Here is a 14,214-nt window from a genome sequence, read left to right as displayed (position 1 = left end):
CAGGCTGGTCTTGAATTCCTGGCCTCAGGCAATCCTCCTGCCTTGGCCTCCCAAAGCACTTGGATTACAGGAGTGAGCCACTATCCCCAGCCTCATTTCATTGTTGAATCATTCTTTCATCCATTTCCTGTGCAATGCTACATGCTGACTCTGTGCTGGGTGCTGCAGATGCAGGTGAGAAACAGGCAGTCCTACTTCCTGACTCTAAAGATTGCTCTCTGTCCCTACCTGGAGCCCTGGGCCTGCTTGGGGGGTTGGGAGGTGCTCTGAAGCAGGTTTGCCTCCAAGTGTAACACAATCCTACTGGACCTTAGGAAAATTCATGAATGTAGTAATAGTTCAGGTACCTGTCAAGGTGCTCTACCTGGGGAGGTGTTAGGGGTGTAGGAACCTGGTATTGTTCTGGGCATTGCACTAAATAGGTGACTGGTCCTTGTAATGCTGGCCCTGTGATATTCCCTTACTACACAGTCCTGTGAGCCTGGGGTCTCTCGGTTTCTGACAGCCTGCTTCAAATGAGGATAAAATCTGACTTCCTCATTAGCATCAGTGACAGATGGTCTGCATATCTTGACTACCCTAAGTAACACCAAATAAGAATGATACACACGTTTGTGAAGGATTTCATACTTAAAATTGTCAAATCATGTCGGTTTTCTACCTCTGCAGTATCTCTCCTGTCCATCAATTTCCCCCTTCCCATCTCTACCGTCCTAGTTCAATCCCTCGTTATCTCTTGCCTAAGCTTATTGCATCTGCTTTCTTACTAGTTTCTCTGCCCCCATTCTCTCTGTCTTTGAAATCATCCCACATAATGCTGCTGGATTAATCTTAAAGTAGAGCTCAGATCGCATCATTCCTTGACTCAGAAACGTTCTGAGAGTTCTTTCCATTGTTTATTAAATTAAGAGAATTTACTTTAATAAATTAAATTCATTTTTTTGAATGAAAAAAATGGCCTAGCACTTTGGCCTAGCATAAGGTAGGCACCCCCTCCACCACGTGATTACGTCTTCCCTCCCTGTATTTTCTCATATAGCTCATGCTCATACACCCAACATTTCAGCCAGCTTGGGTACTGCTGGTTTGCAAACTTGCCCTGCATGTTATTGCTTCTCTGCTTTTGCTTTTCCTGGATTTCTGGTTGAAAAGTTCCTTCTCATGATCTTTGCTGGCTGAAACCCTACCTATCCTTCTAGACCCAGCTAAAATGCTTCATCAATCATCAGCCTTTCCTGCTCCCACAATGGTGGTATCATTGTTCCCATCTGAGCCACCATAGCAAGTATTTTGTCCCTCTCTTATGACAATTGTCATAATTAGAGGTGAGCACCCTCTTTGGATAGCAAGCTCATGAGGCCAGTGACTTACATCAAGAACCCAGATAATGTCTGTTGACTCTGGTGAAGGAGTAGCTCATCCATCTGTGCATTCCTGGCATGTAGTACATATCATATGGATCTTCTTGTTTTGTGGAAAAATAGGACTGATAGAACTGAGACCCTTTAGATAAGCTACCATTGTGATGGTAAAGCAACAGTAGTTCATACATTGCATATATTGTTCATGATTGCAGTCTGGGATATACAAACAGAAATCCAACCCAAACTAGTTTAATCAAGAAAGGGACTCACTGGAAGGACACGAGTTTGCAGAATTGAAGAGAAAGGGAACCTTAGGGACTAGAACCAACAGTGCTGTGTGTTGCACAGACCTTATTTGCATCTCTTACTGATTTCTCTCTGGGAGTTAACATTAAGATAATAGTGGAAGTAATGAGTAGTGAGAAGGATTAATGAGTACGGAGTGGGCTTGCCTGGGTCATATATGACCAAATAAGGGGATTAAGTGAATGAACAAGTTTGGTCTTAATGCTTTTGGCCCAAACTGTGAGATTTGTGAGAAGACAGCCAGCCGTATTGACCCTAATTGTTTTCTGTAGCTCCTGCAGACCCACAGGGGCAGCCTCACTTTTCCTTTTGCAGATGGACGGAAGAGTCAGATTGCTGTGGTCTGAATGTTTGTGCTGCCTCCAAATTCATATGTTAAAATCCTCACCTCTAGGGTGATGGCATTAGGAGATGGGGCCTTTAGGGGTTATTAGGTTAATTAATCATAAATTGCATAAGTGCCTTTATAAAAGAGACCCCAGAGAGCTGGCTTGGTCCTTCTTCCATGAACCAGGAAATGGGCCCTTATCAGACATTAAATCTGCTGGTGTCTTGATCTTGGACTTCTCGGAACTGTGAGCACTAAATTTCTGTTATTTATAAGCCACTTAGTCTAAAGTATTACATTTTGTTTTAGCAGCTCAAAGGGACTAAGACAAGAGAATCAGAAGGAACAAGTATCAGAGAGCTGAGAGCTGGAGCTGGAGATGGCTGGTTATGATGGTGGAAGCAGGGAGCAGGGTGGGTGAATGGCCAAGCCACTCCAAGAAGGATTATAGTTCTCAACTACTAATTCTGGTTTAGGCATGGCACATTGGAAGTTGAGTCTTTTAATTAACAGAAGTCGATAAAAATGTCCTGGTTGCAGAAGCAATTAGATCACTGGAAAGGACTTGGAAGAATAACTGAAGAAGCTGTGAGTCTATGACTGATGATAAGAAACATCTGCCTACCAGAGGTAATGTGAATATTTAACATCATGAATCCATAAATATTTAACTACTTTCAAATATTTAGCTACTAAAATTGCCTCTCTAAAAAAATGAGATTTTCTGAATACAGGGCCATTTTTCTCAAGGCACAGTGTAGTCTAAGTAATTCATTAAAAAAATCATTTTTGACAACTTACCATCGATTACAGAATGCAGCCCGGCGCGTGGTAGGATCCCATCTGATACACTGATCAGACAGAGTGTAATAAAAGCCCTGATCTGGCTATCCCTCATCACACACAGGATGTCAGAAAACTGCTCCTGGTTTCTTGACATTTATAGATCATATCCTTCCCTTGCTCTCCCTAGGGCATCTTGTGAGACTCTCCTCTGAGCAAAATTGTACCACAATATAGAAAATACACATACTGAGGAAATGGTTAACAACAACAAACCAAATAATAGCCAGCAGTGGGAGTTGGATTTGTGAAGGGGGAGGTGGGGAAGGCAAATCTCCAGGACCTTTGGCTGCAGACACATCCTCAGGCAAATTAATGCGTGGAAATGGAGGATGTGGAACTTAATTCTCCAGAACCATCTGTGTCCTGTGTCCTTAGGAAAGTCTCTGCATAACCCCAGGGCTCCAGTTCTTCAGTCTGAAGATGGTTGCTCTTCACACATCCTTTGTCTCTCCAATTCTTATCTGCATCTGATGCACTTTTTTCTCTCTCAACACTTTCTCTACCTTCAAATTTCAGAGAAGACAGCTGCCAAGGAAAAAAAAGGGGCCTCGGTAGGCCTCCACCTACCGGTCCTTATCAATTCCATCACCATTGCCAAAGCCTTTACCACCTCCACTTCCGTTCCCATCACAGCCTCCTTGATTTCCAAACTACGGTTGTCAACTTTAAGCGCTTCCTGCTCTATTACTTGATAAATGATTAAATGATTATCCAACATGGACTTCGGTTCTGTCTGCTACCTTAGAGAGGTCCAGGGAGTTAATGCCCTTTGACGATATGGAAGAGACATATGTGTGTAAGTGTATTGGCGAAGGGGCGTTTATGACATCAGCAGTATTGTTACTGGAAAGGGATCCCAATCCAGACCCCAAGATAGGGTTCTTGGATCTCACGCAAGAAAGAATTTGAGGCGAGTCCATAGAGCAAAGTGAGAGCAAGTTTATTAAGAAAGTAAAGGAAATAAAGGAATTTTTCTCTTCCCTCCCTCCCTCCTTCCCTCCCCCACCTACCTACCTACCTCCTTCCTTCCTTCCTTCCTTCCTTCCTTCCTTCCTTCCTTCCTTCCTTCCTTCCCTCCCTCCTTCCTTCCTTCCTTCCTTCCTTCCTTCCTTCCTTCCTTCCTTCCTTCCTTCCCTCTCACTCTCTCTCTCTCTGTCTCTCTCTCTTTCTCTCTCTCTCGACAGGGTCTTCCGCTGCTGCCCAGGCTGGAGTGCACTGGTACGATCACAGCTCACTGTGTCTCTATCTCTGGGGCTCAACTGATTCTTCCACCTCAGCCCCCCAAGTAGCTGGGACTACAGGTGCACACCACCACACCCTAATTTTTGTATTTTTTGTAGACATGGGATTTCACCACGTTGCCCAGGCTGGTCTGGAACTCCTGGGATCAAGTGATCTGCCTGCTTCGGCCTCCCAAAGTGCTGGGATTACAGGCATGAGCCACCATGCCTAGCCCCAACTTTTCTTTAAAGAAGCAGAAATAAAAGTGTAGACAAAGAAAAAATCTAAAATACACTAAACTATTGATAATGTAAATTATCTCTGGAGGGAAGGACTCTGGGGGAAGTTTTCTTTTTAAAATATTTGTATGGCCGGGTGTGGTGGCTCACGCCTGTAATCCCACCACTTTGGGATACTGAGGTGGGTGGACCACCTGAGGTCAGGAGTTCGAGACTAGCCTAACCAACATGGAGAAACCCCATCTCTACTAACAATGCAAAATTAGCCAGGCGTGGTGGCACATGCCTGTAATCCTAGCTACTCAGGAGGCCAAGGCAGGAGAATCGCTTGAACCTGAGAGGCAGAGGTTGCAGTGAGCTGAGATCATGCCATTGCACTCCAGCCTGGGTAACAAGAGAGAAACTCCGTCTAAAAATAAATAAATAAATAAATAAATAAATAAATAAATAAAATACTTGTATCATATTTGATTTTTTTGTTAACATAAAAGGCAAAAACTCTTCCTGAAAGCACCTGCCCTGGTTACCTCCCTCAGCTCCTTAGCACACTGTACGTTTTTAGGTTCTTGTTTCAACCTCAGTTGTTTCACATATTAGTCTTCTCTCCTGAACTGTAAACTCCTTGTACCCAGGGTTTGTGTGACTTATTTTTGTATAAGGCTGACCACATTAAATTGCCAATATCTGACCTTTTTCTTCCTACAAAAACAGCAGTTCAACAGAGCCTAGCCTGCTGTCGCCTCAGCACTCAGCACCTAGCCAGGCTCTTGACTGAACTGACTTGAATAGATTTTACATTGGTATTTGTTGTTTAGAAATAGGCTGGTTTTCTGTCTCACATGAACATCCTTAAATTTATTCACAGTGTTAATACAATTTGCAGGATAATTTATACTTGCATTTTGTAAATATAGTTCAGGTGTGTGTATAATGGGACGATTATTGATGTGTTTGTGCAGGGAGAAAGAGATTGAAAATGGAGCTTCAAGATGAATTCTAGAAGCAGCACCGCCTCTGACTGTGAGGAAAAATAGGCAAACCGTTAATTCTTTCTGGTTCTTGATTTCTTTTTAAGACTTGTCAGCTAAAGAAAGTGAGGAGGCTTGAACCAAGGCCAATGTAATTTTTTCTACCCGAAGGAAGCCTTCAAGCTGCCTGGCTCTGAGAGAGAACGCTGACGGTGGGGTTGGATGGGACTGACTGTTCGTCAGCATATGACTTCTTTAAGGACAGCCCATTTGTCTGGAGGAATTATCCACATTTCATGGGTAAGGATTTGTCCTTTCTTTTCTTCATTATAAACAGGTATGATATTAGACTTTAGTGATTGATCTCTGGCCTCAAATTTTCCCCAGGCTCAGACAAGAGTTCTCTTTTTGAACATAAGAGGTCAGTTTGCTTTTGGAGAAAAAAAATTAAATATGCAAACTTGGGAACCTAGACAAGAACCCTCCTTTTAAAAGAAATCTCTCTTTCTCTCTCCTCTCCTCTCTCTCTCTCTCTCTCTCTATGTGTGTGTGTGTGTAATTTCAACTTTTATTTTAGATTCAGGAGTACATAAGCAGGTTTGTTACATGGGTTTATTGTGTGATGCTGAGGTTTGGGGTGTGATTGAATCCATCATGCAGGTAGTGAGCATAGCACTCAATAGGTAGTTTTTCAATCCTTCCCTCCTCCTTCCCTCCTCCTTCTTATAGTCCTCAGTGCCTACTGTTCCCATCTTTATGTCCATGCGTACCAAATGTTTAGCTCCCATTTATAAGTGAGAATATGCAAAATTTGGTTTTCTGTTTCTGTGCTAATTTGCTTAGGATAATGGCCTCTAGCTGCATCCATGTTGCTGCAAAGGATATGATTTAGTTCTTTTTTATGGCTGTATAGTATTCCATGTTATATATGTACTACATTTTCTTTATCCAATCCACCATTGATGGGCACCTCAGTTGATTCCCTGTCTTTGTGACTGTGAATAGCGCTATGATGAGCGTACGAGTATATGTAGGTTTTTTGGGAAGAACGATTTATTTTCCTCTGGATATGTACCCAGTAACGGGGTTGCTGGGTCGAATGGTTGTTCTATTTTTAGTTCTTTGAGAAATCTCCAAACTGCTTTCCACATTGGCTGAACTAATTTACATTTCCACCAACAGTGTAAAAGGGTTCCCATTTTTCCTCAATCTTGCCGACATCTGTTATTTTTTTGACTTTTTAATAATAGCCAAAGAAAGTGTGCGTTTAAAGAAGAGATTGCCACTTCTTACAGATGGTGCATTCTCCTTTGAGAGAAAAGCCTGAGACACACACCCATGGATCCGAGGCACTAGAAGGGCGGGAGAAGAGGGCAGGTCCCCGATCTCTTCCTCCTGCCATGCCTGGACAGCCTGTCTCTGTGCCAGCCCCGGCAGGAGGCCAGCCTTGCCCAGCACATGCCAGGTAGGGTCAAGGCTGAGAAATAGAATGGTAGTTGAGCTTGGAAGTTGCATCATAAGTTTTTTAAAGTAACTTAAAATCAGAGTTCATTAGAACATTAGAGCCAGAGGGATCTTATAGATTGTCTTGTTTCCTAAGGTTCTGTAGGATATTTTTAGGTGTCGAGAAATAAGGGAGGAGGCGTTCTAGGGTCATGGCAGTTTGGGAAAAGCTGATGGAGCAGATGCTGTTGGTGCTCTGCTGTATCCCTCTAGTCTTACTGCTTCAGTGCAAAAGGCTGACGTCCAGCACTTGAGTCTGAATCTTTTTGTCTAGGGTCCTTTCTGAAGCCATGGAGGGTTGTTCTGCCTTCAAATAATGGGCCAAGAGTGCCAGGAGCTTGACACTCACCACTAGCCGTCCTCAGCCTATGACTGGCAGGAGGTGGTGTATAAACACCCCAGCTCCCCCACCCCTCAGGTGTGATCACTGAACTGTGTCCTACTCTGGCTTCTAGAATTTCCCCATTGGGATTGTGAGCTGGCTGTCCCAAGGGAAGCTAACTTGATTATATATCCTTTAAGACTGACTTTCCTTCTTGATTTCCTTACCGTTTTCCCTCCATTTCCCAAATAAACTTTTTGTACTCAAATCCTTGGCTCAGTGTCTGCTTCGGGAGCCCAAAGTATGATCGTGGGTAAAGAAAAATGAACAGATTTCTTTACCACAGAACTTTGCAGATCCTTTAACATGCTAATGTGTTTTGTGAATATCCAAAAGAGGGATTAAGTCTGCAGCATGTCCCAAATATTTGACTACAAAACCATATTTTTTCCCCACAGATATCTCTTGACACCAGTATTCCAAGTAAAATATTTTGGGAGACATTCTCTTTATTTTGCTGATGAAAATGTTGTCGATCTCTACATTTTACTTACCAGAGGACTAGTCCCAGGAAAGTCAAAGACTCCTCTCAAGTGTCACAGCCAGGAATGACAGAATTATGGTTAGAATCTTGGTTTCCTGATACCTGGTCCTCTTATCTCTTCACTACATCATTTTGCATCTGCACATGGTCAGCCCAGGGTCGGAGTTCTGAAACCAAAAAACACAGAATTGGGAGTTAGGTCCCAGGGGTTCTGTCTGGTCTCCATTGCCAGCCAGCTGTACCTCTCTGCTCAGCTGTTTATAATAATCCCTTGTCTCCCCGTCTTCATATATTACCAGAGAGTAAAGTTAGCCTTTTTTCTTGTGGTAATATATGCATAATATAAAATTTACCAGCTGGGCATGGTAGCTCATGCCTATAATCCCAGCAGTTTGGGAGGCCAAGGCGGGTGGATCACCTGAGGTCAGGAGTTCAAGACTAGCTTGGCCAACATAGTGAAACCCCATCTCTACTAAAAATACAAAAATTAGCAGGGCGTGGTGGTGTGTTCCTGTAATCCCAGCTACTTTGGAGGCTGAGGCAGGAGAATCACTTGAACCTGGGAGGTGGAGTTTGCAGTGAGCCGAGATTACACCACTGAACTCCAGGCTGCCTGGGTGAGAGAATGAGACTTCGTCTCAAAACGATAAAAATAAAAATAAGAATAAATCAAAGTTACCATTTATACCACTTTTAGGTGTACAGTTCAGAGGCATTAATTATATTCACACTGTTGTGCTACCATCACTACCATCTATCTTATCAACATCTGTCTTGTTTATCTTCCCAGACTGAAACTTCATACCCATCAAACAATAACTCCTCACTCTCCTTTCTCCCCAGCTCCTGGCAACCACCCTTCTACTTTCTGTCTGTATGAATCTGACTATGCGAGTTGCCTCAGTGTATTAGTCTGTTTTCTCATTGCTATAAAAAAAAAATACCTGAGACTGGGTAATTTATAAAGAAAAGAGGTTTAATTGGCTCACGGTTCTGCAGGCTGTACAGGAAGCATGGCAGCATCTGCTTGTCTTCTAGGAAGGCCTCAGGAAACTTACAGTCATGGTAGAAGGGGAAACAGGAACAGGCACTTTACACGGCCAGAGCAGGAAGAAGAGAGATAGAGGTGGAAGGTGCCACACACTTTTAAACAACCAGATCTCACAAGAACTCACTACCACAAGAATAGCACCAAGAGGATGGTGCTAAACCGCTCATCAGAAAACCACTCCTACGATCCAGTCACCTCCCACCAGGTCCCACCTTCAACACCGGGGATTACAATTCAATAGGAGATTTGGTGGAGACACAGATCCAAACCATATCACCCACAGAAGTAGAATCATACAAGGTCTGTCCTTGGTGTCTGGCTTATTTCACTTAGTATAATGTTTTCAAGGTTCATTCATGTTGTAAAACGTGTCAGAATTTTCCTTAAGGCTGAATACTATTCCATTGTATGTGCATACCACATTTTGTGTATCCGTTCATCCTTCAGTGAACATTTGGGTGGTTTCTACCTTCTGGCTACCATGAAATAACGCTGCCAGGAACACTGGTGTACAAATATCTATTCTGGTACCTGCTTTCAGTTTTGTGTATATATGAAGAAGTGGGATTGCTGTGTATATACACAACCATATGATGGGTGTATGTTTAATTTTTTTTGAGGAACTGTCGTACTTTTTTCCATAATGGCTGTACCATTTTACATTCCTATCAGCAGTGCACAAAAGTTCCAATTTTTCCTCATCCTCACCAATACTTGCTATTTTCTGTTTTGTTTTGTTATTTTTATGTAATAGCCCACCAAGTGGGTGTGAAGTGGTATCTCTTTATGGTTTTGATTCACATATCTCTAATAATTAGTGAAGTTTGGGTCGGGTATGGTGGCTTATGCCAGCACTTTGGGAGGCTGAGGCGGGAGGATCACCTGAGGTCAGGAGTTTGAGACTGACCTGACCAACATGGGGAAACCTGTCTCCACTAAAAATACAAAAATTAGCAGGGCGTGGTGGTGTGTTCCTGTAATCCCAGCTACTTGGGAGGCCGAGGCAGGAGAATCGCTTGAACCTGGGAAGTGGAGATGGCAGTAAGTCAAGATTGTGCCATTGCACTCCAGCCTGGGCAACAAGAGGGAAACTCTGTCTCAAAAAAAAAAAAAAAAAAAAAAAAAAAAAAAAAAAAAAAAAAAAAAAATCAGTGAAGTTTGAACATTTTTTTGCATGTTTATTGGTTATCTGTATATCTTCTTTGGAGAATTGTCTATTCAAGTCCTTTGCCTATTTTTAAATTGGGCTTTTTTTTGTTGGGTTGTAGGGGATATTTTTAAATATGCTTTGGATGTTAATCTCTGTTAACTGACTTTTTAAAAACTTTTTTTTTTTTTTTTTGAGACAGAGTCTTGCACTGTCGCCCAGGCTGGGGTGTAGTGGCACGATCTTAGCTCACTGCAACCTCTGCATCCTGGGTTCAAGTGATTCTCCTGCCTCAGCCTCCCAAATGGCTGGGACTATAGGTGTACACCACCCCGCCCAGCTAATTTTTGTATTTTTGATAGAGATGGAATTTCACAGTGTTGGCCAGGATGGTCTCGATCTCTTGACCTTGTGATCCGCCAACCTTGGCCTCCCAAAGTGCTGGGATTACAGGTATGAGCCACTGGTGCCCGGCCTGAAAAACATTTTTACAAACTTATTTAGTCTCTTATTTATTGGAAGACAGCTGGATTCTTAGATTTGCTTCTCTATTTAGTCTTTTGTGATTTCACACATCAAAATACCCCTGGAAAACACTGTTGGACACTTGTGAAAGAATGAGTGTGAAACAGAGAAATTAACATCTTAGTTTACTATAAAAATAGTTTTGATCTCATGAACCATTTCAAGAGTCTTAGGAACCCTCCAGGTTCCCTGACCACACTTTAACAACCACTGTGTTAGCTGACTTTTAAAGGCTTCTTCTTGTCTGAAAATCTACACATCTTAAAATCCCACTAACGGTAACTCAATAGACCTTATGCTATACCTTAGGTAGCCTAGAACCTGGCCACTTAAAATTTACTTTCCAGATGGCAGCATCAGCCTCATCTGGGAGGTCGTTAGAAATGCAGACCCTTGGGCCTTACCCCAGACCTTCGGAGTCAGTGTCAGCCTTTGTACAAGCTCCCAGGTGACTCATATGACGCCGACGCCTGAGAAGCACTGCTCGAGAACACAGTGTGGCTGTGTGTGATATAATAGGAAGCAGGGATTTTTTTTTTCTTCAATTTTTGATTCCAGAATGATCCCATCCTGGCATTCTTGCCCTTTCTACTATTAAAAAGCAAGACCAAACTGTGCAGTTCTGATGGTGCAGGTCATGAATGTATGGCCCTTCTTAACCCTGACATGCTGAGATGGATGTTTCTCTCGGCTTGAATCAGATCAATCCATATGTCTACATCTTTTTCTATCTATTTCTCTTCTCTCTGCTCCAAAAATAAATGTGGCCAGTGGCTGTACCTTCTGTTTCTTTCCAGAAAAAAAGGGGAACAGATTCCCATGCTGCTTTTCAGCGGTCCATCTGACACAGTGCTTTATTTCTTAGCTGCTCTGTGTAAATTGCTTGTAGGCAATTCTCTTCTTAACCTCCAACTGGGGCTTGTGGAGCTGAAGTGGTTATTATCTCAGCAAGTTAGTGACATCAGTCCAGCCTTTCTCCTGTGGGACTGTATGCCTTTAATGTGCACACTCCCCGAGTGTCCACTTCTGAGCCTCTAGGGCAGGGGCAGTAACCAAGGACGAGACCTACCCACCACACTCTGCACAGGAACCTTTGAATCAATGACACCTGTTCACTGCACCCTTCATCTGATCATTAGCCTTGAAACATACTCTTGGCTTAGACAGATTTCTGGAAATGACAATAATACACAAGATACCCATCCTGATAGACACATTCACCTTAAATATAGGGCTGGCTGCTTATTATTTTGTTCCCTCATGGCAAATCTTGCTTTTAATGGCTTACTGAACTCATCCCCTATTCAGTCTAAGTCGTCTTTTAATGATGTGAACATTATCTTTGTTTATACTTATTTGCATTACTTACAGCACTCAGGTAGCAGGAACTTCAAACTAAAATACAGAGTTTCTCACCATTCCTTAGCAGGACCAAAAAGAAGGAGGTGGGAGGGGGGCATCTACATGTAAAATGATGTTCAGCATTAGTCAGAAATCTCAGTCTATTGCTTGTGATGCTCTCACGGAGTGACTGCAGGGATGGGGGAAATGAGGACGTGCCCAGAGGATGTGGTGTTTGACTGGCCAACATTCATTCTTCTCCCTTTGATTAGTGTAAGCCTATTGCAATTATTCTGTTCCCTTGCTCATGGTTGGTTCTGGAAGGACACATGATGAAATGAGGCATGCAGGGATGTCTCAGCGTAAAGTGAAGGAGGGAAGATTCTGAGAGAGGTTTCTATTTCTAAGAAAAGGTGTTTCCGGCTGGGCGTGGTGGCTCACGCCTGTAATCCCAGCACTTTGGGAGGCCAAGGCGGGCGGTCACGAGGTCAGGAGATCGAGACTATCCTGGCTAACACGGTGAAACCCTCTCTCTGCTAAAAATACAGAAAATTAGCCAGGCGTGGTGGCGGGCGCCTGTAGTCCCAGCTACTCAGGAAGCTGAGGCAGGAGAATGGCATGAACCCTGGAGGTGGAGCTTGCAGTGGGTAAGCTGAGATCTCGCCACTGCACTCCAGCCTGGGCGACAGAGTGAGACTCTGTCTCAAAAAAAAAAAAAAGTGTTTCCTTTTTCCCCTTAACCTTGTTAGATCGAGGGGTGATACCTGGAGTTCTTCTGTCATATTCTCAGCTACAAGCCTGAGAATAAACCAGCACTGAGGGGTGCAGAGGAAAGGGATGTAAGGACCTGGGACTGCTGACATTGCTGATCTCAACAAACCCTGAGATCCTGATCCGTTTTGTGAGACAGTTAACTTCCTCATTGTTTAAGTCACTGTCAGTTAGGATTTTTGTTTCCAGTAGCCGAAAGCATCCTAAGAGACACAGAGGGAAATTACCGACAGTTTCCCAATATTTTAGTCCTTTGGGTTTATTTAGCTTACAGTGCTATAAGTTCATGGAAGAAAACAGATCTATATTCCAAAGTACATTATACAAACACATTCCAAAGCTGTACATAAATTAAATGTAACTTTTAATGTTTACTCACATTGTAGCTGACCTACCCCCACGACTTTTTTTTTTTTTTCTTTTAACTAACACAGATAATTAAAAGCTGGCTATTGGCCAGGCACGGTGGCTCTCGCCTGTAATCCCAGCACTTTGGGAGGGCGAGGTAGGCGGATCACGAGGTCAGGAGATCGAGACCATCCTGGCTAACACGGTGAAACACCGTCTCTAATAAAATACAAAAAATTAGCCATCCGTGGTGGCAGGTGCCTGTAGTCCCAGCTAATTGGGAGGCTGAAGCAGAAGAATGGTGTGAACCCGGGAGGTGGAGGTTGCAGTGAGCCGAGATCACACCACCGCACTCCAGCTTGGGCGACAGAGTGAGACTCCGTCTCAAAAAATAAAAAATAAAAAGCTGGCTATCTTATTTCCATTGAACTGTGCATCTTTTGGGTGTAGTGGGGTAACCCTGTGTGCAGTGTTTTCCATCTTAATCTAGTCCCTTTGAGCTTGGTTATGGGTCCATTTATGATATGGGCTCACAGCCCATAATGTGGGCTTAAGGATCTTAAAATTACAATTTTAAGATCCTTCAATTCCATTAGTTTGGAGGTAGGATAAAATTGATTTGTACAGGGAATGACTTTAAAATGAAGTGCTAATTATTTTCTGAATAATTGATTCATGTATATGGTACCTAATTTAAAGTCACAAAAGGGTATACAGTAAAAGGAAAATCTTCTTATCCCTGGCTCCAGTCACACAGTTCCCTTTCGTCGAGGCAATCACTGATACTGTTTATGAAAGGAAAACCTATCTCCTCAATCCACTCAGGCCTTGGGTCAACCCAGGACAGGAGCATGGCAGGGACCTATGGTATTCTGGAGAAGTTGGATTGAGCCGCAGACCGAGACTCACTAAAATAGTGCTCTGGTCCTGTCTGGAGAGAACAGCTGAGCCACTGCCCTTGAGGAGTTCATCTGGATCTCTTAGGTCTCTGTAGCCTCACCTGTGCAACGGGGATAATAAAGCCTAGTTTACTCTTCTCATGAGGTTAGATTTTAGATGCTATATAACAGTAAAAGTTCTCTGGAAAAATGAGTAACAATAGCAGTTGCATGCAGACAAATGAAACTAGTTTACCCCATTAGGGTCCAAAAATAGGATAAATATTTTCTTTCACATATTTAGAATTCTGTTTAATGTTTCAATAATTTCTGCCTGAGCTAAGATATAAATGTAAAAATAAAGGATTATGGAACCTATTGTCACTAGGCTCTAATTAGTTGGCTCCACTATTTTTGACCCCTTCTGAGGTAAAGGAAGCTTTAGGATTTAGGTAGATTGTTTTCCCATCCTAGGTATTGAATGCTGGCACTTCAGTACAGGGGTGAAAAAT

Source organism: Piliocolobus tephrosceles, chromosome X, assembly GCF_002776525.5.
Source record: "Piliocolobus tephrosceles isolate RC106 chromosome X, ASM277652v3, whole genome shotgun sequence".
Lineage (NCBI taxonomy): Eukaryota > Metazoa > Chordata > Mammalia > Primates > Cercopithecidae > Piliocolobus > Piliocolobus tephrosceles.
Note: the sequence above shows the minus strand (reverse complement) of the source record.